Here is a 27234-nt window from a genome sequence, read left to right on the forward strand (position 1 = left end):
ATTGTTTGAGAGTTTGCCAAGATGAAGAAAAAGATTTTATCTGGGAAAGGAGAGTATATTTCTAGGCTGAAGAGAAGGAAACAACTAAAAAAAAAAGGAGAGGGGGACAGAATGATTGAGGAAATTTGATGAGAAGAGATTTATGGTATAGATGGAGAAAGGTATGGGGGGAAAAATCTCAGAATTAACCACAGGGCCCATCTTAGTCCAACCCATATCTCAAAGGACTCCCCAGTATAATAAGTAGTCATCCAGGCCCTAGGCCAAACTTGTCAGTTTCTTCAATTAGACTTTAAAACTATTCTGCACCAAATGTGGAATTTGCTATATACTTTCCAAATGATCAATTATCCTTCTTAAATTGTGGCACCCAGAACTGAATATGGTAATTCAGATGAGTTCTGACAATGGGAGAGTAAAATTATATATTGCCATCCATGTCCCTTTCCCCATTCCTAGGAGTGGGGAAAAAAAAGTCATGATGAAATTGATGGTCATCCATACACTTGCACACATTTCTATGTAGAGCAGAAAAAGAGAAATGCCCTGTGAAACTGTGCATCTACCTTATATAGTCTTTTTCTTTCTTCCTTTCTTTCTTTTTTCTTAAAGTATGCAGTTCCCTAATGTAACTCTAGGTTTCTTTACCTTTTCTGGCTACATCACTTTGAGGACTTAAACAACAAATCCTTACCTTCTGTCTTGGAATTGATACCAAGTACAAAAGATCAATAAGAGCTATGCAATGGGGGTTAAGTGACTAAGTCACAAAGCCAGGAAGTACTGAGGCCAGATATGAACCCAGGTCCTCTTTCCACCGAGCCACCTAGCTGCCCCTTGCTAAATCTTAGTGAGCCTGTAGCCCACTAGAATCTACTAAAACCTATTAAAAGTGGGTTTCCATAGATTAGGGAATGGTTTGTGCCATATGAATGCAATTGCTTACCATTACAATTTAAGACATGACAAATACAGGGACATCTGAAAAATTTGGAGACGCTCCTAGTGAAATTTAGGGACATTTCTTAAGAATGAATGTAAGATACGATGTAGAATTACAAAGAAGCCAATTATACTGAAATAATTATCAAGATATAAAAGAAATAAATGCCCAAGTTTTCCCCTACCTCAAGCAGGGGGATGCAAAACTAGATTAAATCATCAGAACTCAGGAATACATGGGCCCATTTTGATTCCCAATAACTGATGGAAATGCCTCCGATCTTGTGGTAGAGTTAGTGAAATAGCGGGATGAAATGAATCATGTGCTTCATTTAGACATGGTTAAGCTTAGTCAACAAGCTGGCATATTTAACTGAACTTCTTTGGTGGAAGTGTATAGGATGGGGTCTTGGGAGGTGACAGAAAGACTGAGAAACAGCATCAGTTTTTAAAAAAATAAAGCAAAGGAGTCAAGAGATTGAAGGGAGAAGGAAAGGGGATACTATTAAGGTTATTGGTTGGCCACTGAGACAGGAGAGAGGACTCTTGAGACTTAAGGTCATGATAAGGATGAATAACACAATGGGAGTTATAAGACAGAGGGAAAACATGGAAGTCTAAGCATTTGCGGACAGAGGTCATCAGATAATACCTACAACCGAGGGTTCCAAAGCATGTGCATTTTTAACATCTCCAAGCCCCCCAAAGCTAACCTTCCCAACCCTACCCCCTTCACTTCATTCATGGACATAATGCCCATCCAACAACATGGTCCTGAAACTGTGAACCAAGGGTCACCAGGCCAATGCACACCTTTAGAAACCCAACACACAATTCAGGAAATGAAACACAAAGTCTAAAAATAAAATAAAACCAAACTATCCAGGCTTAAGACCGCCAATATAAAGCAGAAATAAAAACAAAACAAAACAAACACTTTTCTGACAACAGACCTCCATGGGGCAGGAGAGTGGCTTATCTGTTAAACACTGGGCAGCATGCTGCCATTGCTCATGGGTTTCCTCTTTGAATATCTATAGCACAGAGTCTTCAGTTACCTTTGGATATGTCCCCTCTAAAATGATTTCATGGGCACAGTACTTTTTTCCCCTTTAATGTCCATGTGTTAATGATTTTGTAATTCTCCATAATGGGCATTAGTTTGTTGCCTTGTATTTTTTAAATTAAGTATATTTATTTACTTAATTTAGAATATTTTTCCATGGTTACGTGATTCATGTTCTTTCCCTCCTCTCCTTCCACCCCTCTCCTGTAGCCAACAAGCAATTCCACTGGGTTTTACATATCATTGATCAAGACCTATTTCCATATTATTAATATTTGCTTTAGGGTAATCATTTAGAGTCTCCATCCCCAATCATATCCCCATTGACCCATGTGATCAAGCAGTTGTTTTTCGTTTGTGTTTCTACTCCCACAGTTCTTTCTCTGGATGTGGATAGTGTTCTTTCTCATAAGACCCTCAGAATTGTCCTGGATCATTGTATCGCTGTTCTAAGAAAGGAACTAGTTTATTTGGCTTTAAAGCTTCAATGTCATCTTTCCCTCTTTCCATTCCTCTGTTTACCTTTCTCCTACATACCCTATCACCTAATAATTTTTTTCTTCAAAGTATCACTCCTTTGGCAAATATGACAGAAAAGGAAAATAATAAATGCTGAAAGGGATGTGGCAAAATTGGAACACTGATGATGGAGTTCTGAATTGATCCAACTATTCTGGAGAGCAATCCAAAGAGCTTTAAAATTGTGCTTATCTTTTGCTTTAGCAAGACCACTACTAGATCTATATCCCAAAGAATTTTTTTTTTTTAAAGGAAAAGGGCTTATAGCAGCTCTTTTTGTGGTGGCAAAGAATTGGAAACTGAGGAGATGTCTATCATTTGGGAAATGGCTAAACAAGTTGTGGTATATGATTGTAATGGAATACTACTCTGTTATAAGAAATGATGAAGATGATTGAAGAAGAACCCAGAAAGATCCACATGAATTGATGCAAAGTGATTTGAGCAGAAGCAGATCACTGAAAACAGTAATGGCAATATTATATGATGAACATTTATGAATGACTTAGCTATTCTTCACTACACAGTGATCCAAGAAAACCCTCAAGGACTCACAATGAAAAACACCATCCGCCTCTAGAGAAAGAACTGATGGAGTCTGAAGGCAGGCTGAGATACACTATATTTCACTTTATTTCTTCACTTCTTTGCTTGTTTGAGGGTTTTTTCCACAAAATGACTAATATAGAAAGATGTTTTAGATGATCACATATGTAAAATCTAAACTCTTAAAAAAAAAGTATCACTCCTGATCATTCCTTCAGGTCCATTCCCATTATGGCAGAGTGTGTAGAATGCCAGGAATATCTAATTTGGAATCCCACCTCTAGCCTCCCCATTCTTCATCTGGAAAACAGGGATAATATCCAGGGTACCAACCTCACAGGATTGTCATTATGAGGATCAGATGATACAATGCATGTAAAACACTTTGTAAGATTTAAAATACTATAAAAATGCCAATTATTACAGTAATTATTATTCCCATTACTACTACCCTAGTAGAAGTGCTCAGATCCTTTGACAGTTTGTCTTTGACCCCAATATTTCTACCACAACTGTCACTCTAATCAATTCTCGTACACATATGATGAATTCTCATCCTAGAAGAGGGTCCCTCTACTTGTAACTTGGGTTAAAAATAAAGGTTACATCTTCAGTAAAATCCTACTCAGAATTCTGATCAAGTTAGGGACTGTGAGGGTAAGCATTATGCATTACCAATTCACAAATCCATAACCATATCATTGAAGATCTAGCCTTCTTTCCTTCCTTATTAAATTATTATGAGGTCAGAATGGAGTTGCTAGGAATGGATATTGCATGTGTAGCCCAATCCAGTCCCTGAATCAGATGTTTTTGCTTTTTTTTTTTTGTCACAAAGGAGGATTCCATCTGTAGGAAGGATTCTTATCCTCTTCCTACCCACATATGCACACACATGACTGTGATATAAGGCCAAAAGGACAAACTGTATTTAATAATAAAACGCAGTTCCATATAAACCACAAGTTCCTAACCTGGGGTCCACGAACCTTAGGGGAAAAAAATAGAATATACAGATAACTGTATTTCAATGCAATTGTTTTCCTTTGTAATACATATAAAAACATTATTCTGAGAAGATCTGTAGGCTTCACCAGATAGCCAAAGGGTTCCACATAGCAAAAAAAGGTGAAGAACCTTTAATATAGGCGATGAATTTTCATATAGAGAAATCACTCTTCTAGAGGCCATTGACCTTTGAAGCCATACAATACACTTTGGAACCTTTCTGCAACAGATGACAATTTGTACCATGTCCATCCCATTCCTTATCATTCTCCTTTCCTTTACAAAGTCACATTTCTATGCTCTAGTAGAGATGGATGCAGACGAAATCCAAAGCCAGCATCGGGAGACTGCTGGAGGCACCATTGTTGCATCATCTTGACAATGTAAAGAGTTGTAACTGGTATCAGGCCCTGGAGACACTCTGATGCAATACGCTGCACACACAGCTGCCACTTAATAAATGATGGGACATGAGTTTCTGCTGAGGGTAGGCTCATTTCCAAGCAAGATGTTTGTCCACAATACCTAGCATCACTCAGATGCTTAAGTTGTTGATTTTAAACAAGCATTCACTGAGATTCTAATAATTTTCTTTTCCATCATTCAGAGCCAAAGCTACAATATGACATTATGAAACTTAAGTCTGGCTGAGTATTGTTCTCCATCTTTTCTAAAAACAGCAGCACTGGAAGGAAGCTATCTAATCCAATCAATATCTAACTCAGAAGCCCCTCTAAAAATAAATATACTTAAAACATTTTAGTAAAATAAAATTTTATCAGTCAATAATTAATAAAATTAATACACAATAAATTTAATTATAATAAAAAATAAATATTTTTACAAAATAAATAAAATTTAATTTATATAAAATAACTATAAATTTATATAATAAATAATAATACATTTTGTAATTTTCTCCTTATCAAAGCAAAATTTCCCTCAGTAGTTTCCACCAATTAGTCCTTTCTCTGTGACCTCCATGAGATCTTTAAGTCCCAAAACTGAATATTAAATTTTTATATGTAAAAGTCTCCCAATTCAAAAGGCTTTTTGTTAGCACATGTTATTTTAGGGACAGCCTAGAGCTGTGGTTGAAATGTACATGCCCTGTTTCAAGTGAACATCCCTTTTCAAAGGGCCACCTCCAGGCTTCTTTTCCTTGGCAAGGCCTTGTGGATTCCCAAAGCAATTTCATTTTTCTCCAAAGAGTTAAGTCTCAGGACAGCTAGTTAACACAGTGGATACAGTCTCAGGTCTGGAGTCAAGAGGACTTGGCCTCAGACACTTCCTAGCCCATGTGATCCTGGGCAAGTCACTTAATCCTGTTTGTCTAGCCCTTGCCCTTCTGTCTTAACAGTTGTTACTAGGGCAGAGAGTAAGGGTTAAAAAAAAAAAAGTTAAGTCTGTAACACAAAGACAGACACACACATACATCCTCTCAATTTCTTGCCTGTGGTTTGTTAGCAAAAACATATTCAAGGCTTTGTTAATTAACAGATGTGATTACGATAAAATTGTGCTTTTGTAGAGGCTGTACTGTATGTCTGGAACTTACTTCATCATTATCACCTCTTGTTCCGGGTTCCCTTCAAGGCTTAGCTCATCTGCCATCCACAAGAAGCTTTCCCCCATTTCTCCTAGCTGTTGGTGTGCACTTTTCTAAAAACGACCATTTATATATTTGTCTGTGTACCCACTCTTGAAATGTTAGCATCTCGAGGGCAAGGACTAGTTTTTGTTTGTTTGTATCTGTAGGGTTTTACACAGGACTTTGGCTCAGAATTCATGGAAAAAAAAATTGAGGTCACTCACCAAGCTCTCCCTTTTCTTTCTTCCCCCTGGAACCTCTCACATAGATGTCTTCCCTCACTATCACCTCCTTCATCTCTGTCTCATATGTAGAGATGGCCTGTCTTGTTCTGCATCCTTGTTCTCACCTCCTTCCTTCTCTAGCATAGTCCTATGATCCCCAATCTAATCTTCAAACTTTCACTGTCTACTCCTTTCCCTAAAATTAAACCCATGACTCCATCTTCCCCTTAAAACTCTTCACTTAACAAGACAGTCTTTGCTGGCTATCATCCTATACCTCTCCTTTCCTACTCAGCTAAACTCCTTGAAAAAGCCACCTTTACAAGATGTTTCCTCTTCTTTTCTTCCCACCATATTTTAAATCCTCTCCAGTTTGGCTTTTATCATTCTCCAAATTCATCAATGATCTCTTAATTGCCAAATCTAATGGTCTTTTTCACCCCTCCTGATTTCTCTGAATACTTTGATGAGGTTGATACTTATCTCTAAGATTTTATCATACTATTTTTCTCCCAGCTATAGGACCACTCCTTTTTCCATTTCTTTATTAGTTCTTCATTTGTTATTATGCCATCTAACTACAGGTGATTCCTGAGGTTCTGTCCTGTCCTGGACCCTCTTCTCTTCTGCAGACCATCTTGTTTGGTGAACCCATCCATTCCCATTGAATTCAATTATTTCTACCCAGATAATTCCTAGACCTCTCTAAACTGCCCTAATTTCTCCCTTGAACTGCAGTCCCACACCAATTGCCTTTTGGACATTTAAGAATGCCAACATGGACCACATCCATAGCCATCTCGAAATTCAAGAAGGCCAAACCAAATTCATCATTCCCCCAAATCCCTATTTGTTGTTATTCAATCATTTTCCGTTATGTCCAAATCTTTGTGAACCCATTTGGGATTTTCTTGGATAAGATACTGGAGTGAGTCCCCAAATCCCATCTTTCACATTTCCTGTTACTGTTGAAGGCACCACCATCTTCCTAGTCATCTAGGATCACACACGTGAAATCAACTTCCAATTCTCACTTACGTTTAATCCACATAGCCAGTCTATTGTTAAATCTTTTTGTTTATTTATTTGTTGTTGGGTTTGTTTGTTTTTTTACTTTTCATCCATCTTATATGCATCATTTTCACTGCACTCACATAGCCAACAGCCTGGTATAGGCTCTCATCATGCAAGTCAAGAATACTCCAACAGTCCACTAGTTGATCTCCTGCCACAACTCTCTTCCCATTCAGTTGTCAAAATGATTCTTCTACAGCACAGGTCTGAACACGTCACCTCCTAATCAATATTCTCCCATGGCTTCCAATTACTTCCAGCCCCAAAAGCTATTTGATTTTTAAATTTGATTTTAAAATTTCTAGTTTTCGAATCTCCTTTTCTTGTACTCTCACATAACCTGGGATCCAGCTACACTGGTTTACTTGCTAATCCTTGCAGATAACATTCATGTCCTGCCTAAAGTTCTTCCTCTCACCTCCATCTCCTGGCTTCCTCCAAGACTCCAAGCAAACTCTAACATCCCTAGGAGGGTCTTCCTTCATCCTGCTCAACGTTAGTGCCTTCCCTCTGAGATGAGCTCCCATCTACTCTGTATGCATTTTATATTGATACTCCCCATTACAATGTGAGTTCTTTGTATCCCCAGTGCTAAATACAGCACCTAGAATACACAGAGTAGTTAATAAATGCTGGTTAATGGACTGACTTCCTAAATGCTTATGTAATTGGAATGTAACTTTCAAGGAAGTTATACATGCATGGATATATACAATTAAGTGAATATGTGTGAAAACATCTGATAAATAGATGGCTAAATAGATAAAATAAATGTCTATCCTGACAGAGAAAAATGCTTCCATACTTAATCCTTAACAATTTGGTTATAAGCTAAGAGACCATTTTTACTTTTGACTGAAATTACAAAATGAAGTTCTTCCCTCCCTCCCAGCCTATAAGTTTGCGGGTATTCTAAAGGTCATGAACACTAAGCAGGTAAGAGGATAGGGTGATGAGCTTTAACTTGGGATCAAAAAGTCCTGAGTTCAAATCTAGCTCTGGACACTTATTAGCAATGTCACCCTGGGAAAGTAATTTAACTACTTTGTTTCAGTTTCCTTATCTGTAAAGTGGAGCTAATAAGAGCACCTTTCTCCCAGAGTTATTGTAAGAATAAAATGAGATATTACTTGCAAAAAGCTTTGTAAACCTTAAAAATACTTAGATGTTAGCCTCATCTTCAAAACAGGGAAAAAATGGTGAAGGGAGAAAGAGAATAACTTGGATTTTTATCATCAGAAAGTTTTGATTGTTTTTTCCTTTTGATGCAAGTGACATGAATGGGATCCACTGAACATTTGTAAAATTAGGACCCTCTGACTGGCTGGGCAATAAGCTAAAAGAAGAGGTGACAAAGACAGATGTACTGGATGGAGGAGGGAGACAAGATACAGAATCAAGACAGTTGAGGTTGAAATCTTTGTATATTACAAAGCACCTTTGTTCCTTGTAGTAAGAAACACTAAAAAAAAAAACCCATTTCTAACTCCCCGTTTCCTTTGAAGTTTCATGCTTTCTAGAGTCAGTCAAATAACAGTCTTGTCTCTCCTACATCCTTTTTTTTGGGGGGGAAGACAATCCACACATTGGATTGTTGAGTTTAAATCTTATTTTTGACACTTACTCCCTATGTGTACTTGGGTCAGCTTCTTAACTCAGGTCCTTTTTGGTCCCTGCCAGATAGTAGATGAACAATTCTAGAAACACCCTCTATTGTTTGACAGCATTCAGAATGGATTCAAACAGAACCAAGAATTAGCAAATGGGAAAGAGGGTGAGGTGTTAACTGGCCAAAAGACTCAAGTATTCTTCACCTCTGTGATGCTGGGTGAGTCACTTGATGCTCTTCCCTTTATGCAAGGGCCCTTCCTCCACTGAACATCTCCAGTTTCTCCCATCTACGTTCTCTTGCTTTGGTGGCCCAGAGAACATGAACAGAATTTTCATAAACAAAAGAGCAAGGCTTTCTTCATATATTATTTGCTTATCAGGGGGTATTGCAACATGCCTTGGCTGATCAAAAAGGGAACCTTGGAGCGCCATTGTTTGGCACATCCTATCTCCTGAACATTCTGTTGCTCTGGCCTTGGAGAGCGGATCTGGGGACTGGGAAGAATTGTTACATTGCTATTGTCTCGGGGAATCTTAACCGGATTGGATTGGTAAGAAGCTAGAATCCCTCGGCCCTGGGAGGTTTAAAAGAAAATAGCAATTGCAGAGAAGTAGCTGATGGACCGAGTATCCACCATTCCAAGAAGACAAGCTAACAATCTAAATCTACTCACTTGATTTCATTTAAAAAAAAAAAAGGTTTAATTTATGCTCACCTGCTCCTTTTATTCACCTACAAAGGAGAACACATGAAATCTAATGTTGCTAGGGGATTCACTGTCTCCCTGGTGGTGCTCCAAATACAGTCTCTGGCTTTGTGTTGCTTGGAAACAGTCTCATTCATTTACCAAAGATGTACTGATGCCAGAACTCTACTAAGCACTGAATGGTAGAGATGGGGAGAGAATGGTGGGGGCAGAGATATAAAAAAGCACCAGGCCCAGGCCCTACCCTCCAGGTGCTTGTGATCGAGCAGGAACAGAGAGAGAGAAGAAAGCCAATTCAATAAGACAACCCTGGAGATCAAAGGACCCAGAGAGGAGTAAGGTTCAGTCTCTGCCTAAAAGGATAACCTAGGAAAGAAAATGAGGTCAAAATATGAATATTGTCATGACAGAGGGATAAACAGAATATCAGAGGTCCAGGAGAGTGAGTGAGAATACATCCAGAAAAGATAATAGCTGGCCTCAGCTGGGATGTCAATAGCAAGAATGGAAAGAAATAGCCAAGGGAGAGAGAGACAACAAGTCTGGATGAGGACAGGTTTGAATGGAGAAAACCCAACTGAACCTAAGGTTGTGGTCCAATTAGGCTCCTTTTCTTTTGTAGAAATTTGTTTAGGGGGCAGCTGGGTAGCTCAGTGGATTGAAAGCCATACTAGAGACGGGGAGTCCTAGGTTCAAATCTGGCCTCAGACACTTCCCAGTTGTGTGACCCTGGGCAAGTCACTTGACCCCCATTGCCACTCTTCTGCCTTGGAGCCAATACACAGTATTGACTCCAAGACAGAAAAAAAAGTTTGTTTAATGCCTTTAAATTTTCACAGTGCAGATACATAACAAAAAAAAATTAAATAAGATAAAGTTATGCAATATTTGTGTGCCAGTAGCCCTTTATCTTTCCATCAGTATCAAGGGGGGAAAAGTAGATTTCATCACTAGTTCTTTTCAGTACCACAATTTCTCCCTGCATTTAATCTGAGGCCACCCCAAAATGGCAAGATTTCCTCTCCAACTGAAAATCAGAAAATTACATACAGAAAATTTAATTACAAAATTTACAAAAGTCAATTTGAAAAAAGTTAACATATCAATTTTGAAAATGAGAATGGATTTGTACCATGAAAAAAAGTATCATGAACACAGCTTAGATTCTCAGACTAGCCCCCACACACAAAAAAATGGTTTTACCTACAAGGTAGCTGCAATATTATTGATTGACAAAGAAAGCAGTGGAAACCAGCAATATTACAATATCAGTAATTAAAACTGAAAAACAGAACATTAAATTTTTTAAAAATTCTAAATTATTTTGAACTCTGGTGAGGATATATGTAGGTCCTACCTCTTGAAGTGCGCTCTCTCTCTCTCTCTCTCTCTCTCTCTCTCTCTCTCTCTCTCTCTCTCTCTCTCTCTCTCTCTCTCTCTCTCTCTCTCTCTCTCTCTCTCTCTCTCTCTCTCTCTCTCTCTCTCTCTCTCTCTCTCTCTCTCTCCCTCTCCCTGCCCCCCTCAGATTCAAGGGTCTGCATCTATCTTTCCTGCTTAGCATTCTTTCTGGATGACCCCAACCCTTACTTGGAATCATGACCTAAATCCATGCTCTATTCCCAATCATCCTGTGAATCCTTTTCACCTGTTATCCCCTCTGTTCCAGAAGAAAGTGGAAGAAGAGAACAAGAAAGATCAAGCAGGTCCTCAAATTCAGCCAATTCATGGAATCAGGGAAAGGATTAAGTTAAGTGAGAAACTTCCCACTCTAAAAGTTAAAGAATATCAATTAAATCTCACCTATTTAGGACAGGACACAACCATAGCCTAAAATGGGTTGGTCAATGAGGAGCAGAGATTTCTGCTAAAGAAGGTAGCTTCAAGGAATCCACATAGGGAGGAAGAAAGGAGAGAACCAAGAGAATTAGTAGAGGTAGTATCCCTGTCTGCTTCAGCCTCAGTGAAGGAGCTCAAGGCTGGAGATCTTCTACCAGAGGAACACAGGGCCCAAAAACTACAAGAAACCTCAAACAAACAGGAGACACTAGGAGCAGCCCAACCTGGAGTATTAATCTTTCCCCAGATTCATTTTGATAGTTCTCTCTAAAGTTATCACAGGTGCCTTTGGAACTATTTTGGTAGTGAAAGGAGTAAGAATCTGGGAAAGAATGTATGTAGGGAATGTTTTCTATATGGAAAGTATTTTTAACTCCTTTCTCCATAATCCATTCCTCTCATAAAAACAAACAAACAAACAAACAACAACAAAAAACAAATCGCTATGTCTGAACATGAAAGGCTAGTTCCCAAATTAAATCAAGGGATTCTTTTTTTCCCCTTTTAAATCTTTAGCTTCTCTCTTAAAATTAATACTAAGTATAGATTCCAAGGCAGATGAGGGGTAAGAGCTAGGCAGTGGGGGTTAAGTGACTTGCCCAGGGTCACACAGCTAGGAAGTATTTGAGGTCCCATTTGAATCCTGGTCCTCCCTACTCCAGGCCTGATCTACTGTGCTACCTAGCTCTCCCTTCAAGTGATTCTTAATGTCTATTTCATAGATCCATAGAAATAGAAATTTGGTTGTTCTCTATCCCTCCCTTTAGTAATCTACAGTTTATAAAATAACATTGATAAACTTTTCAACTGATATTTATTTTACTTGAGCCGTCAACACTAAAAACTGATGAAATTTACAGCAATGAAAAAAACACTTATAATCATCCACACAGGGAAAACTAAGTGGATTAAAGGGGTGGGGGGGAGCAATGTGGTAGAGTGGGAAGAGCCTTGGATTTGGAATTAGGGGATATGGGTTCAAAACCTCCCTGTATCAATTTACCACTTGGACAAGTCACTTAACTTTTCTAGGTTTAGTTCCCTTTTCTGTAAAATGGGGGCTAAGTCCCTTTTCCATTCTAAATTCGTGATTATAAAGACACATACAGCCTAGTCTGTGACGTGTCTCTAAACAGACTAATGACAGTCCATATTTATATTAATAATGATAATAGCTAACATTTATATTATTTTAAGCTTTGAAGAGTGCTTTATAAAGATCCCATTTGATCTTCACAACTCTGAGGTAGCTGCTATTTTGATTTCCTTCTTATAGGTAAGGAAACTGAGGCAGACAGGTTAAGTGAATTGCTCAGAGTCACATACATCAAGAAAGTTTGTGAACAAGGATTTGAACTCAAGTCTTCTTGACTCCAACACTCTGTCTCTTGCCCTATCTGAGCAGGGGAAATCAGATGAAGCTGCCTTTGGGAAACTGCCCAGTTTTGTTCAATGACCACAAACTATCCCCTGCCACAAAAGACTAGGTTCCTTCTGTTTTAACACCAATATTCTCCAAATAGTCTATTGTCCTAAAATCAGTCAAGGCCAATATGAAAAACATTATCACAGGTAGACTGCAGTGTGATGAATCGTTCAGCCACAGAGCATCAATGGACCATAGATTCAGAGCTGGATGGGACCAACAAGACCAACTTGTCTGACAGTCCTATCGATGATGTTATGAGACTCACAGTGGGTAAGGGACTGGTCCAGGATCACAGTCAGTTAGTATCAGAGGCAAGAACCGAACCTGAGTCCAGCTCTCTCCATCCACTACACCACGGTGTACGAGATCTGGATAGGTAGAGGAAATATCTCTTGCCCATGGGTGAAATTAGATCCTTAAATTTTTTTTTTTTTATAAACCCTTACCTTCCGTCTTGGAGTCAATACTGTGTATTGGCTCCAAGGCAGAAGAGTGGTAAGGGCTAGGCAATGGGGGTCAAGTGACTTGCCCAGGGTCACACAGCTAGGAAGTGGCTGAGGCCAGATTTGAACCTAGGACCTCCCGTCTCTAGGACTGGCTCTTAATCCACTGAGCTACCCAGCTGCCCCCTAGATCCTTAAATTTAGAAAAGTATTCTTCTGGAATATACATGAGTCATAAAACACCACGAGCCTGAAAAGAATCAAAATTACAAATAACCTAAAGGATAATGGAAATGGTAAGGCAGATACAGGTGGCAGCAGATTACCTGCAATGATACTTGTACACAAAAAGTGGTTTTAAAAATCTCTACGGCACACCTGGAATATGAAATGAGAGTGATAAACCAAAGGGGACACTGATCTCACTGAGGCTTTAAAAGATCCAAAGGATGGCATCCATAACATTGTACAGAGTCTCTGGGAAGTATGTCTAGAAGTCCAAAGAAAAGAATCACATAAGCTAAATTGGTCCAATGAGGCTCCAACCAATATAGGTATTAGCGATGGCACCCAAACTGATACAAGTATTAAATTATCTTCCCAGTCTCACTGAGAGGTAGAGATGGGACAGCATTTCCTCCTCCCCTTACCCTATCCCTAATTCCTGCCAATTTGCAAGATGAGAAAAGAAGTTATGAAAAGTTGAATTGTCTGGAGTCACATAACCTACAGTCCTGGAAACTGAGACTAGACCCTTAGGCCTACTGATTCCTAAGTTTATGGTTCATCCCACTAGACTTGGTTGCCTAGAGACCCAAATTCCATTCCTAACAAGCAGATGTTCTTGTTACAAAGAATGCTGGTTATAGTAAAGTCTCAACAGAACCAAAAATTAAACGGGAATAACTGTCCATTGATATCAGGCATTTTTAGATATCTTGGTGTTGAGCCCCCCCCCCCTTCTTCTTCTTCTTTTTTTTAAATTTCTAAAGTTCTTCATTATAAGGGATGGATGGCTCTCTGGGAGGAGGAGAAGAAGGAAGGAGAACTTAGGGACATGTAGGTGGTATAAATACAAAGGAAAGTAATAAAAATGTATTTTTAAAACAGGAAATGCAGGGTGGTCCAAAAAGCAAACAGTCCCATTTTCCCATTCAATGTTCCACTTATTAAGGACATGTATAATTGCTTCTTCTTTTGCTTTAGCAAATCTCATAGCTTCCAAATGTAAACGCACAAAGCAATTACCCCCATATCCACCTACTAAGTGCAATTATAGCACTCAAAACAAGCTTCTGGGTTTCAAGCCAAAATTCAACATTGTCATATCCAGATCACCACCATCATACTTTCCCACTCGCTAGACAATGTTTGACAACTGAAATCAATTCACATGGAGCAGAGAAGCAGCCTGAACCCAGATATAAATTATAATACACAGTCCAAAGCCCTGCTAAGTGCTAAAACTGCCCATGGGAATTAGGAATGCTAAATTGAGTTACTTAAAAAAAAAAAAAACAGATTACATAGGAGAGATATCAAGAAGAGAGAGGATAACAAAGGGACAGCCTGATAAAAGCTCGATTAACTGCCCTTTTTCTGAGAGTTCCAAAAATCACTCCCCATTCCAATAAAAAGAAAATCATTTTCACAAAAGTGTTTTCAAGGAAAAATCCTGAGCTATCCAACCAAATTCAAGTCTTTTGTTCCAGCCTCTTCCCTTATGCTTTTGACATTTTTGCTTAAGAAAATCCCTTTTTATAGAAACAGCCATTCTTTTTAAAATCTGAAATTAATTTGGTTTTGCCTTGGATTTTGCCTGGATGAATACAACCAGGAGATAACTCCTTAAGAAAAGGATGCTTTGGACCATTCCCACTTACTAAAAATTTCTGGTTTCTATAGAGATAAACAAAATGCATGTGGTCTGGCTTAAACCTCAGAGTAAGTATTTCCTGATGAATGGCAATTCCCAAATGACACAATTTTTCAAATATTTCACCCAGCTGACGGGGGTGGGGAATACCCTCTAGAAAAGATTAATAAACAATGAGGTCATTCAAGATGGTAAGGCATGTAAAGTTTTCTGGGGCACAGCTGAGACTGTATACATTTATTTTGTTTTAAAAGCATAATGGAAAACATTTGGTACTTATTAGACAGACTCCACAGAAATGAATTAAAAGTCAAAACCGGTTAAGACACCCTGAAATGAAGGCTCATAGAATTTCAGAGCTGGAAGGGACCTTAGATATCATCTCAGGGATTCTTAACTCAAGGTTCAAAGACTTGATTTTGAAAAATATTTGAATAGCTATATTTCAAAATATTTGATTTCCTTTGTAATCCTATCTATTTTACTCTATGTACTTAATAACATTATTCTAGAGAAGGGATCCCTAGGCGGCTTCCTAAGAATGCCAATGGGGTCCAGGACACAAAAATGCTTCAGAATCCCTACTCAAGTCCATCCCATTCATTTTACCTCCCATCCTATTATCAATTCTAAGATAGAAGAGTGGCAAAGGCTAGGCTAGGGATTAAGTGACTTGCCCAAGATCTCATAAACTAGTTTACTGTCCAAAGCTAGATTTGAACTCATGATTTCAAGCCCAGTTCTCTATCCACTGCACCCATGTCATAGTACATAAATATAAGGCAGTATTTTTTTTAGGGGGGGATAAAGCAGGTAAAGGGGGCTGGGCTTGACACTCTACTTTGGAAAAATGTTCAACTAATACAATGACCAAGGACTAGGATCATTTAGAGTGGGAAAGGGCTTCTGGTCATCTAGTTAAACTCCATCACTTTACAGGGGAGAAAACCCAGGGCAAGGGAGTTTGTGACTTGTCCAAGATTACAGCAAGAGTAAATGTCACTTATGATATTTGAATCCAGGTTTTCTGATTCTTGAATTCTAGAGCTCTTTTCATGGCATCAAAATGTCCAGGGATCTCACTTACCATTATGAAAACTCCCTGTGCACTCAAGTCAGGACTCTACGTTTGGCTTTTGGTGTAGACGTTGAAACTCTTCTGGTTTACTAAACAGGTGTGGTTGCTTTAGAAGACTCAGGTCTCGCTCATTAGGATTTGCATCTGGGTTTCAGTTACATCATACAAAAATTTCACACACTTTGATGACTATATGGACTTTACACGTGCCTAGATTTTTTTAAAACGTAAAGCCACATTATCGGAAAGAGGAATGAAAAAATCAGGACAACAGACTTAACAACTACCCATGATACACTTGCAACTTTTTTTCTTTTTTAATACAAATGAGCCAGGCACCTTTACAAGAACCAAACTTCTCAGAAATGGTGACAGTATTTAGGTCATTGAAAGTACACTTTGAACCCGAGAATAACATAGGCAGAAACTCTTTTTCAAAATTTTTGTTTTCTTACTAGCCTCTTTGCAGGCAACAGTAACTTTGAAACTAATTTTAAAGTCAAGCTGATCTCTCTCCCATTTTGCAACTTTGTTGTTACACTAATTTCTTTGGGCAAATATTTGCAAAAGGCGACAGGTTGAATCGATGGCTTGATGTTCCCCGAATCTTGGCAATTGACAATCCAGCACAAATCAGGAAGCACACTCACGTGCACGCGCGCGCGCGCGCACACACACACACACACACACACACAGTTTTTGAGCCCTGTTTCAACAGAGCTATAAAGTCTTCTGGGAGGAAAGAAGGAATAAGGCTGGAAAAACTATTCCTGCATCTCTTTGCTCCAAGGCTCACAATGTACTACTTCTGAAGGCAATATGGCACAGTGGACAGTCAGAGGGACACGTTCCAAATCCTGATCCTGCTAATAACTCAAGTTCATGTCTCATGAGGATTAGTTAAAGGAACTGGGGGTGTTTAGCTTGGAGAAAAGAAGACTCAGGGGAGCCATGATAGCTGTCTTCAAGGGCTGCCATGCGGAAGAGAGATTAGACGATCTTGACCTGCTTGGTCCCTAAGGAGAGAATGAGAAAGGGTGGGTGGAAGTTACAGAGGATAAACTTCCTAAGGACAACATTTATCCACTGGTGGAACGGATTGCCTCTGGAGGTCAACAGTGGGTTTTTCATCCCTGGAGGTCTTCAAGTTGAGGCTAGATGACCTTTAGCTGAAGACACAGTGGGCATTCTTCAAGAGGACTGAGTTAGAGTAGATGGCCACTTAAGGTACCTTTCCGACTCTCCACATTCCGTGATCTCCATCTGGGATGCTTGCCAAGTCTCCTCTCTGGTTCTGTTTTCTTTTCTGTAAAATGAGGGCTGGGCTCAATGACCTCTAAAGGTCTCTTGCCATGTGAATTCTCTAATGACCTAAATACCATCAGCGTGGCTGAGACCTTTGCTTATTATGGAACTACCTAGACTTATCCGTACCAAAATCAAGGTTGAGGGTGTCTAGGGGAATAGGCATGGATTATCAGTGTGATAGAAATATAACATCTTGGGAGTGAGTGATAAACTTTCCTGGTTCAAACACAGTGGACAGATCTTCTCTAATAAAGAACACCACCTCATCATACCTCCCCAAGTCCCCAGAAGCCAGGCTGGGTCACACTGCTTTAAAATAATAATTTGTGTTCATCTTTTTGGCCTAGAATTGCTGTTACTCGGGTTAGCACCAATGAGTGGAAAGGAAGTAGCTAAAGTCTTAAATATAAGGAAGAGTTTAATGAGAATCAATTGGCCCCATATGGAAGGAGCTGCTTTGTGAGGTGGTTTCCCTTGGTGTAGATGAGTGGATAAGACATTAACCTTGGAATCAAGAAAGAACTGGGTTCAAATCCCATCCACAGATATTTATTTCCCAGCTGTGAGTAGCTACTTCCATATTTCTACACTTCTTACACTGGATTCCCCTTCATGGACTATGACATCCTTCCAGCGTCCTTAGCTTCCTTGCTGTTCCCTCAAATAAGTCAATACATCTCCTAACTGAGCATATCCTCAGGTACAAAATGTTCTCTTTCTCTCCTCATCTCTGCCCCCGACTTCCTCTGAGTTCCAGCCACAGTTCTGCCTTCCAGAAGAAGACTTTCCTGATGCCTCTTAATTGCAGTGCTTTCCTTCTGTTGATTACTCAAAATTTATCCTGTGCATAGATGCTGGAATGTTCTGCTTCCATTACACTATGGTCTTTTACCTTTCTTTGTATACCCAGTGCTTGGTATACTAGCTGGCATACAGTAGGGACTTAATAAATGTTTATTAACCCACCTGCAGGGATTTCATATTCATGCCACCTGAGAAACAGTTGACTAAAAGTCTTACATCTTTAAGAGTTGATGATTTCAAGGATTAGGCACCTGGGATTTGCCATGCCCGGACTTATTTCAAAAATAACTAAACTGAGAGAAATGTGAGTTGACATTTAAAAGAAAAATGTTAAAACTTCCAGCATTTTAGAAGGAAATGGATCACACCAGGTCTCTCTCTCTCTCCCCCTCTGTTGTTACTGGTATGCTTTAAAAAAAAAAATCTATGAATTTCTTCTCCCTCTCTGAAGGCCCCGTATCAAATCCAAGAAATTTAGTCTTTCTCAAATTACAAACCACCTCAAATATGGGTAATGAAGCACCCTCATGCACATACACATCTGTCATCTCAAGAGTTAATAATTTAAGTGTCTTGTTAGCATTCCAACCAGTGGCGAATGAAACAAATATGCTAATGAATAAAGTATGCAACACCATCTTTGTCACAAGAGATCTGACAGTAATTATGCCCCACATAAATTAATACAAACAACACAGTCTAAGAGTAAGAATAAGATGTTTCAAGATTTGGTCAAATGAGCTTCAAGAGTAAATATTCTATTTTGGAGGTGGCGTGGCCTGGGGAATGGAGAGGTTCCTGAAACTTTATTTCTGAAGGACTGTCCTGTCGAGAAAATGACTTGGAAATGTGATTAATCATTAATGAACCTGTTTGTTAGGGAGGTTTTCTATCACCTGCAACTCATTTTCATTAACAAAGCGAAAACAGCATTCAACAACTATTCAGTTAAATTAGATTACTCTAAAGCCTGTGCCATTTAACCCTAGATGTACACAAGATAGCTTAGCTCCCTTTGGAAACATCTGTCATCTGTAAGAAAAGTCGGACGATATCCATCTCGATGAACATTTGGGGTCCATAGTTTCCAGCAAGAGAAGCAAATGAACTTTTCATCACTAGTGCAGTAAACAACTTACATAACTCAGCAACCTTGAGGCAGGCAGGGATGCTGTTTTCCTCTTAAGAGTACTTCATCATCTCCCACTTCCACTGCCTTTTATTAAACAGCTACCAATCTCAAAAATAGGATTGGGGGGTTCATGTGGCAAACTGATATTCATTCGAGGGCTTGGAGAATGTTTTTAAAGGGCTATAGAAATGTCTGTCAATCAATAACCTTGCTCTCAAAAGTTTCAAGTCATCAGGATTATATTAATCCCCACCACCCCCAAGCTATCGAAATATTCTCTGAACTTCCATGGGAGTGGAAGCAAAACTACCTTCTACCTAAGAATTGATTCTAAGTAATGGTTCCAAGGCAGAACAGCAAGTGACTTGCCCAGGGCCACACAGCTAGGAGTTGGCTGAGGCCAGATTTGAAACCAGGAATTCCTTTATCCACTGGCTTACCTAGCTGCCTCCTAGCAATTATTTTTTTGAGGGACACACATGGAAAGGGGGCAGGCAATGAAGGAGGTTTGTTCAGTTAACAAACAAATCATATTAATACATAGATACCAACTATCTTCCCAATCTATTTGGAGCATTCTGTTACAGATTTGGGAGCAGCTCGGTGGTGTGGTGGATAGACTGTTGGGTCTGGAGTTAGGAAATGGCGAACCACTCTAGGATCTTTGCCAAGGAAACCCCAAATGGGCCATGAAGTCAGACATGACTACACGACAATTATAGATTTGCCCCTTCTTAGAGCAAGGAAGATAAATATATTTCCCAATCAGTAGGGCCATCATAATTGATTAGCTAATGGCTACTGTCTAGAGCTATTTAATAAATAATTAAGATATTATCATTGATTACAATATTGGTCACTAATGATGATAAGCACTTACCATATATAATGGGTGCAAAATTAACACATCTTGAGTAATTGATTGATAAAGTCGAATCAAAATCAACATATGGTAGGTAAATAACAAACAACTTCTCAGAGCAGGATAAAGCAACAATCCTAACTCCTAAATGAATATTCCTGCTACAAAAGAGGATAGATGTCTTCTACCCCAAATTCTAGACCTCAGACCCAGTCTGGGTAGAGAAGTTTCTTAATATCTACCAGTCTGAGTCAAGTCCATCATTTCCCCTGTATAGCAATGAAGACTGGGAGAGCACACTTTCTAATATCTCAGGCCACACGTCCCCCCAGAGATTTTTCTTTTTGTATAACAAAGAATTCTGTTTTTCAGGAATGTATATAATCCAAAATTCTTGCCTAGAAACCAAAGTAAGAGGGCAATGAAGGGTTTGTTTAGTTAACAAACAAAACTTATTAATTCATATATACCAACTGTCTTCCCAAACTTATTGCCCTTAGTATATATCATGAAGTCTAACCAGTTGGAAGAATTCTGTTTGTGACCTAACCTGGTGCAGTGGGTAGGAATCAGATTGGGCAACAGGAATTTCTAGATTTGAATCCCACCTCTGATCCTCACTAGCTGTGTTATGGGCAAATCTACTCACTTTAAAACTCTATGAACCTGATTATTCTCTGTAAAATGAGGTTAATGCCTACTTCTTAAGGTTGTGAGGAGGTAAAAATGAAATACCATATGGAAAATGCTTTGCTAACTTTAAAAGCAGTGATATAGTGGAGAGAAGATTGAGCCTGGGGTCAGAAAAACCTGAGCTTAAATTCTGTGATATGCCACTGGTCAAGTCATTCAAATTGTTTCTGCCTCAGTTTCCTTGTTTATAAAATGTGGATAATAATAGCACTTCTCTCATATTGTTGTGGGCATGAGATGAGATAATATAAGTAAAGTGCTTCATAAATCATAGAGCTATATAAATGTAAAGCTAGCATTCAAATGTTATTAATGGGAAATGCTCAAAGTCCAAGTAGTATGGACCAAATCTGCCATTTATATTCTGTTGTGCAAGGAATTTAAAAATCTTCAAATACTTTAGTCCATCCATATCAGGATTTGTTAACCTGGTGTTTATAAACATTAAAAAACTTTTTAAAACTATATTTTAATATAATTGGACTCCTTTGAATCTTATGTGTTTTAAACATGTAACATTCTGGTAAGGGTTCCAGTGGCTTCATCAGACTGCCAAAAGGGTCCACAATATCCCCTCCCCCAAAAGATAAAGGACTTCTTCATTTATATACCTATCTCTGAGATTAAATAAAAAAAAAATCCTAGGGACTTTCATACTGGCTAAGACTCAGTGGTAATAATATGTAAAACGGATCCATTTGTCGTTTCTCAATGTCTCATTTACAAGGGGGGAAAACCTATTCAAATCCCTTGTCCCTTATCACTGACATGGTGTTCCTGAATATAAACTACAACGTGGCTAAGGATGCTTCTGGATTATCAGGTGAGCTTTTACAGAGGGACACTGCACTTCAAAGGCTTGCAGCCCATTACAGAGCAAGACTGTGAAGCAGCATTCAGCTTAGTCACTTAAGGCTGATTTTCCAACCTGTTCATGTCATACAACCCTATCTATCCAAATGTATGGACTTCTGAGAACAAACAGCTCTGGGAAATTTTTCCCTGACCCTAGTGGCACATTTTAACACTCCTAAAAAGAGTTCTAAATGGATGGAGTGACTTAAAAATCTCTAAGGGCCAGAGGGACAGGAATGAGGAGTCTGAGTATATACATTATACATAAAAGGAATCAAGGCTCCCGGAACAAGGCATCTTCCTCCCATCAAATCACTGGGGAAGGAAGAAGGGCAAAATTCACAAAGCCTAGGGGAAAAAAAACCCAAACCACTACAAGAAAGGAAATGCAGCCCAGGCTTCAATTATGCCCCATAATCAGCTAATCCTCACTTTATAAAATGACATACAGTTTTCCTGGGTCAAGGAGTACAAAGAAAAACGCTCTCCTTTTTAGCATCCTAGATAATGAGATACAAGAGACCTTCATTAAGACTTCCAGGTTATTAGAGTTGTTTGTGAGAGGAGGAAAAGAGGAGGAGGAAGACTATAGTTGTTTAGTTCCATGGACTATACCTCTTTTATTCTTCTCCACACAGAGATTAAATGGGATCGGGAGGAGTAAAGAGGGCTTCCATCTATTCCGAAAAACTGATCCACCCCAAATTTCTGGGGTTTTTGGATTGCTCCTCAGCCAAAGCAGTGGAGTTCTGTTTTATAGAAAATGGTCAGAAAGCTAAATCCACTTTTAGATTTTGAAAACCACTTAATAGTAAGAAAAAAGTCACTCAGAACAAGCTCCCAAATCTAGCCTCAGGAAGAAACTGACCTAATGAAGTTGAACATCAATGTCTCAGCGTGCCAAGTTACAAGGCCTCTTTTGATGGTATGTAGCTCTATTTCAAAGAACATGAAGTCAATTAACCTCTCCTGGCCTCAGCTTCTTCACCTATAAAACTATGGGAATAGAGAAGCTAAAGGGATCAGAAGAGGGAGCCAGCCCACCACTCCCACTGAACTCTGCTAGACTATTAAGGTTCAGCTCTGGGGGCCCCATTTTAAGAGGAAGACTGACAGATCCAGAGAAGGCTCATCTGGAGTATGGCAACCTCCACACATAAGCCCTGAAGGCCACCAGATGTCAATAACTGCCACTGGCAAACCCAAGGTATAAGCAGTGGTAAAGGAAGACAATGAGTAAAAAAAAGGAGAAGAGGAAGAGTGGGAGGGCATTTATTAAATACTTACTGTGCCCCAGGCATTACACTAGAAATACAAATACAAGAATGAGCAGGTCCCACCCCCCAAAAATTTATATTCTAATAGAAGCCAGCACATATAGGGGACTGATGGCCAATGAGGAGGTGCTTTAGTCTGGGAAGTCTCAGGATGTTGAGTTGACCCATAGGGTAAGGGTAAAGGCACAAAGCTCATTTAAAGGAGGTAGGGCAGCTAGGGGGTTCAGAGGATTGAGAACCCGACCTAGAGACAGAAGGTCCTGGGTTCAAATGTGGCCTCAGACACTTCCTAGCTGGGTAACCCTGAGAGAGTCACTTAAACTCTTATTATTTGGCCTTTATTCTGCTTTGGAACCAATATACAATATTGATTCCAAGATGGAAAGAAAGGGAGATGGGGGGGGGGGGGGGGGAGACAAACAGAGAAAGACAGAGAGATTATGTCTATACTGGATAAAATCAGAATGATCCTAAATCCTACCTCCAGTAACATTCCTGGGCACTCATGTGAAGGAGCACCTCTGTCATCGCAGCTGAATCAACAAGCAACGATGACTGAGTCAGCCCATTGGGCAGTCATCCTAAGTCAATGCAGGCCTAGTTAGAGAGTCATATTTGCTGGGATATTGTTAGTAGTGATGTCAGCACGTGAGTTGCAGACCTCCCCCCACTTAAGCATAAAGTGGGGGTGTATACGCTTTTGGTAATTAAATAAAAAAATAGGCAGGGGAGAGCTAATCCCATCTTCTCATCACCATTTTCTATATAGCAGAACTCCACTGCTTTGGCTGAGGAGCAATCCAAAAACCCCAGAAATTTGGGGTGGATCAGTTTTTCGGAATAGATGGAAGCCCTCTTTACTCCTCCCAATCCCATTTAATCTCTGTGTGGAGAATAAAAGAGGTATAGTCCATGGAACTAAACAACTATAGTCTTCCTCCTCCTCTTTTCCTCCTCTCACAAACAACTCTAATAACCTGGAAGTCTTAACGAAGGTCTCTTGTATCTCATTATCTAGGATGCTAAAAAGGAGAAGTGTTTTAGAATGTCAACATTACGAGTAGTGAATGGTCTTTGAGCTGATGCTACTAAAATACTTTTATCAAGCTCTTGGAGGATTAAAGAGAATGTTTTTTTTTTTTAATGAGTACTCTTTTAGTTAGAAAAAAATTAATAATTACTAATGGTGAAAAAAAAGTGGCAACCCCTCAGGAAAAAAAAAGAAAGAAAAAATTTTATGTTTGAAGCTCTGAGCTAGACCCTTAGAAAATCAGCTTGATGAGGTGGTAAAGAAAACCTTGAAAAGGATTTTTTAAAAAAAGGAAAAGGAAGATAAGGAATGAAACAGTTTAAACAAATAGGAATTTAAATTTAGTAAGAATAAGTTCATAGGATTGCATACTAAAAAGTTAAAATAAACTTTATGAATATATTTTTTAAACCCTTACTTTCTGTCCTAGCAACAATTCTAAGGCAAGGCTAGGGTTAAGTGACTTGCTCAGGGTCACACAGAATTCAAGGCTGTGAGGTGTTAAGTGAATTATCCAAGAGTTACTCCTCTTAGGACAAAGATAGTCTACTTTTCAGAGCGACATATGAAATGATGACACCTAAACTCAAAGACAAGCCTGACTCGATCAATATTGAGTCTAGACTTTCGGCCATGATTAGTTCATCCTCAGGAGTAATTATGAACTTCAGGCTTCAAGTTTCCGCAGGTCAGCTCCACTCAATGTCAGCCTTGGCCTGATTAACATCAGTGTTTATTTTGAGTAGTGCCTCAAAGAGATCATGTAACTATTTGGTATTTGTCTTCCCCTGGTTTGAGATGCCTTTTTTCCTTGGTGTTTTTAACCATCAAAACAGACTACTTGCAGATCAAGACTTTTTTTCTCTGGATAAAAGAAAAACAAATTAGCAAGCCAGAATCTGAGAATAGTCATTTCAGTTCCCAATCACTTAAAGGGGGCACTGTCAAGAAGGAATTATAAAAATTGGGGGAAATTATCTCTTCAAAGCTTATAATCACCTCTCGAAAGCCAGGAATGGAAACTAGTTTCCTTGACGATGTTATTCTCCAACATCATAGCCTCACGTTGGGCATTCACCATAGGACTAATCACAAACTCTCAGTTTTTTCCCTAGGAACATGTGATAAGGCAACACATACATACAAGATTCATGGAGGAGGAGAAGCCTAATTTAATGCCTACCCACCTTTCACTAAGAGGGGATATTAAGGCATTAAAGAGCACATTCATAAAAGGAGAAAAAAACGTATTAAGATATCTATTCTTAACAGCTGAAATGCTCAGTTAGGCACACGACATGGGAACGCTACGTCCCATCTTGCCCCAAATTTACAATAATGGCAGGATTATTTTCTTTTCTCCATTCACTTTCAAGTGCACTTTTGGCCATCATAATCATCGTCTTACTAAGCCATTTTCACAGCTCTAAATGGAAAGGAAAGAGAAAAGGTTGGGTCTTAGGCGTGAGGAAGTTAAATCAGAACTCCTGAACTCCAGGTGCCAGGGTGAACAGTAAGAATGAAATTAAAAGAAAAAAAAAACCAAGCAAATTGCTTCCCCAACCAATCAAATGGCTAGATCAAACCGTAGCATTTTTATGAGGACCCCTACTGAACAACCATCACTTAACCTTCCAGGTTTTAATGGTGTGGGCATTCTTTCCACCAACTCGGAAGGCAACCTTGCCACAACCTGGCAGATTTTCAACAGTGGCGGTGGCCCCAAAACAGTATTTCACTCTGAATCCAACCTGCTAATAAATTTCCTCAAGCCCTGTTAGGCTATTTCTCAGATGTCAGATCTATACCTGTAGTAATAGTAGCTTCCAGATTCATGACCTGCTGACATGGCAATCATGAACCTAGGATTACCTCCCAGCCCAAGGGTAAGAATTAAAATTGAAATATTCTCTTAAACCATTCTTCACTTTATTTCCACGAATTATTCTCTAATGTAAGCAGTATGTGTCTTCTTTTACAGTATGATATAGCGTCATTACACATGTATGATCTATATCAGATTACCCACCTTCTTGGGATGGGGGGAGGGAGAGAACATGGATCACAAATTGTCAGAAAATTATTATTAAAAATTATGTGGACATGTAATCTGGAAAAAAATTCTCTTAGAAACAAGAGTAAATTTGGTCACTCTAATTAACTCCACTTTACCTCCTTCCCCCAAAAAATCCTGCAAAAAAAATCAAAACAGAACCCCAAACTCCCTAAGAAATCCAAAAATTTGGGATCGAGCTTGAGACATGGAGGAGACCTTCGAGGTCAACCCCTTCCTTTTGCACTTAAGGTCATGGACAAGATTTGAATTTGGGTTTTCTGACTTCAAATCCAGGGCTCTTCTTTAAACCAGAGAGAACATATTCATGGGTACATTTCTAACCTGTCATAATAACTATTATGAAGCTTATGAAATGCTACTTTAAAAATCCTTTTCTTTATTTTTAATACAATTTTTCCAGTTTTGTTTCATCCTCTAAATGTAATCTTCACTTTATTGATGATGTAAATAAAAATGGAGATCTCTGATTCTTCAACTGGAGAAAAGGAGAAAAAAATCAAAAATGCTGTTGAGTCACTCTATAGAACCTTTCTTTCCAAAAAAGCTAAAAGCAGGCTACATGCATCATGTTTATAACCCAGCAAGGTAGGCCAATAGCAGGTAGTATCATGCCCCTGAGACATTTAGAAATTAGACGACTTGCCTTAAATCACCCAGGTAGAGAAGTTAATGGCCTGCTCTGAACCCCAGACTTCACAGCTCAGTTTCTCTCTTCACTAGACTAAACTCTCTGGCTTCTTCAAACTCTACTGGATTTATTATCACTATTATTATTATTATTTTAAATGTTGCAACACATGATTGCTGTTAATTGATACCGTGGCAAGAATAATGGCCATCTCTCTGAACGCATGGGGCCCCCACGTATAGACAAGAGCTGGCATTCTGACTCTTAACTGTACTCAGGAAACAGAGCTGCTCTGCTTGAGGGAGCATAATCCTTTTATATTTCAACCTTCATTTCTCATGTTGACAGCCTAAAGATGAATTCTCACTGTGGATTTCTCTAGATCAAGGGTTCTTAGCCCAAGATCCCTAGAGAGAGGTACATCTTTATTTGTACTCACCTATAACTAGAATATGGGTTTCCTTTAATTATCAATAAACAAACACGTATTAAGCACCTACTATGTGCCAATCATAGGGCTGCTCGGTGGTATGGTGGACAGAACTCTAGCCCTGGGATCAGGAAGACTTCCCTTACTGAGCTGAAATCTGTTTTCAGATACTTACTAGCCATGAGACC

At 39.1% G+C, this 27234-nt stretch overlaps 1 protein-coding gene across 7 annotated transcripts in view; it reads right to left on the reverse strand.

Moving 5' to 3' along the window:
- Nucleotides 1-27234, reverse strand: part of LRRC8D (leucine rich repeat containing 8 VRAC subunit D) — a 154115-nt gene that overhangs the window by 62890 nt on the left and 63991 nt on the right. The window contains exon 1 of one of the 7 annotated variants that reach the window (XM_001364064.4): nucleotides 15960-21289. The exons of the other annotated variants lie outside the window; for them this stretch is intronic. The gene's annotated coding sequence lies outside the window, so the exon portion shown is untranslated. Of the gene's footprint in view, nucleotides 1-15959; nucleotides 21290-27234 lie in introns of those variants that run through there. 7 annotated transcript variants of the gene reach the window in all.

This window comes from Monodelphis domestica, chromosome 2, assembly GCF_027887165.1.
Source record: "Monodelphis domestica isolate mMonDom1 chromosome 2, mMonDom1.pri, whole genome shotgun sequence".
In the NCBI taxonomy this organism is placed as follows: domain Eukaryota; kingdom Metazoa; phylum Chordata; class Mammalia; order Didelphimorphia; family Didelphidae; genus Monodelphis; species Monodelphis domestica.